Source organism: Bison bison, unplaced genomic scaffold, assembly GCF_000754665.1.
Source record: "Bison bison bison isolate TAMUID 2011002044 unplaced genomic scaffold, Bison_UMD1.0 scf7180017864251, whole genome shotgun sequence".
NCBI lineage: Eukaryota > Metazoa > Chordata > Mammalia > Artiodactyla > Bovidae > Bison > Bison bison.
In genome coordinates this window covers 2,122,995-2,123,310 of record NW_011494823.1, presented here as the reverse complement: position 1 = coordinate 2,123,310, position 316 = coordinate 2,122,995, and positions in this window count along the sequence as shown.

Below are 316 nucleotides of genomic sequence, written 5' to 3'. Positions count from 1 at the left end.
CACCAAGCTGGGATAAGATAAAACTATTTTTCTTGGGGTCACTGGTAGATGGAACCAATGGGCCTTTTTGTCACAAGCATCCTGTAGGTGTATGTTTCGTGGCAAAAATAATTTAATTTCATCTTTTGGTAATATTAATCTTAATTAACTGATCATTTAAAGTCTCATACACTTCAACAAGAGCTAACTCTGTCTCATTAGTCAACTTTCTCTTAGAACTGGAATTAGGATCAATTTTTAAGCAATCAAATAAAGGCTTTAAATCTGCAGTAGTCAGTTTTAAATGAGGGCGTATCCAATTAATGTCCCCTAATAA